The sequence below is a fragment of the Vombatus ursinus genome, unplaced genomic scaffold (genome assembly GCF_900497805.2).
Source record: "Vombatus ursinus unplaced genomic scaffold, bare-nosed wombat genome assembly UNPS02014812.1, whole genome shotgun sequence".
Lineage (NCBI taxonomy): Eukaryota > Metazoa > Chordata > Mammalia > Diprotodontia > Vombatidae > Vombatus > Vombatus ursinus.
In genome coordinates, this window is record NW_020954590.1 from 92371877 (window position 1) to 92373659 (window position 1783).

The window sequence follows — 1783 nt, forward strand, 5'->3', positions numbered from 1 at the left end:
CCTCTCCTCTCTTCTCTTCTCTCTCTCTTTCTCTCCCCTCTACTCCCTTCTCCTCTCTCCTTTTCTAGTCTTACTCTCTCCCCTTACTAAACATTCATAGAGGAAATAAATTCACTCCTCCCTCAAGCTCATCAACCCCAAAAAGCTGGTGCTCCATGCTGGAAAATCAAATCATGCAGCCCAAGCTAGTCAGGACCAGTGATGCCGGGGATCTCTCAGCAGTTAGGAGAAATAGGGACAGTTTTGTTTTGTTTATTTCACTAAAAAGGCGTTATCTTTTAATGAGTAAGGGGCTTTTTTCTATCTCAATTGTCTGCTTCCCCACAAGCCAGGTAGTTTTCGTTTAGGACCTGCTAGTCCCTTTTCTTTTCCTCTGGCTGGGACAAACCGGCAGAGAAGCCCTGCTTCGGGGTCGTTTGTCCAAGTAAAAAGCTCAAAAAACAAAACAAAATCCACAAACCCTCAGCATGCAACGAAAGTGGACGTCTCCAGCAATCTGTGGTGTCTAATTCACCAGCAGAGTCCCTTTCTGAAGCCTAGGATCAGTTCTATTCCCTAAAAAGCAAGTGTGGATTCCCCAACAGCCGGTTGGTAGCCAGAGGTAGATGTGACCATCCTGAATGGAAAGGCAGGAGATAGGGGTCAGATTGTCGGAGGCGGGAGGTCCAGTGAAGAAAAACTGATGGGAAGGGGAAAAGAAAGAGGAGGGGGGGAATAGGGTGGGGGGAGAAGGGAACGGGAGAAAAGAGGTGAGAAGGAAGGAAGAGGAGAAAGGAGAAGGGAAGGGATGAAAGAACAGAGAAGAGAAAAAGGAGAAAAGAAGGAGTTAGAGGAAGTGATAAGGGAAAGGAAAACAAGGAAAAGAAAGGGAAGTGAGAAAAGAAGGGAGTAAGGGGGAGGGGCAGGTTATGAAGCAGCCAAAGTCTGGCTTATTTTCATTTATTTTCATTCTATAACTGATTAGCGGTGATCAACTGGCTATTCACAGTGTTTTAATTCAGAAAAAGCAGCGGGAATTGTAAAGGGAGCCACAGTCACGGAAGAAGATTCCTTAGAAAAGAAGAAATGAATAAGAATAGCTCACATTTATGTAGCAATTAACCTATTTAAGCCTCCAAGCCCTGGAGGAGAAGGTACCATTATCCCTATTTCACTAACTGCAGAACTAAGCCTTACTTAGTGACAAAACTAAGTGACTTACCCAGTGTCGCCCAGCTAGAGTCTGAGGAGGGATTTGAATCCAGGTCTTTCAGACTTCTTGGGCAATGCTCTATCTTCCAGACCCACTCTAAGGATAACACCCTTTGCTACTGTCCAGCTCGAGGCTCCTTGAATCAACCTACCATCCACTTGCATATTTTACATAGCGTGCCCAGGGCAGCCCTTCTTCGGCCTCTCGGGGCACCAATCATTACCCAGGCCTAGCATAGCTATGGCCAGGAGACTTGACACTCATCTGGGGGAGCTACCCATAGGGCTTCACAGCTGTCCAGAACATCCCCAGCCTAAGGTCTATCATAACATGGAATCTAATCTTCGAATCATAGTTGGAAGGTACCTTGCAATGCCATCTAGTCCAACCCATACCCAAAGCAGGAAAACCCTCCGGCGCAGAAGTTCTTAACCTTTTTTCAGTGTCATCGACCCCTCATGCAGTCTGGGGAAGCCTATTGACCCACCTCCCAGTATAAGAGAATTTTATGCAATTTAAGTGCGGAAAAAAAAAAAAAAAAAACATAGGATTGCAAAGGAAACCAATTATACCGAAATATAGTTATCAAAA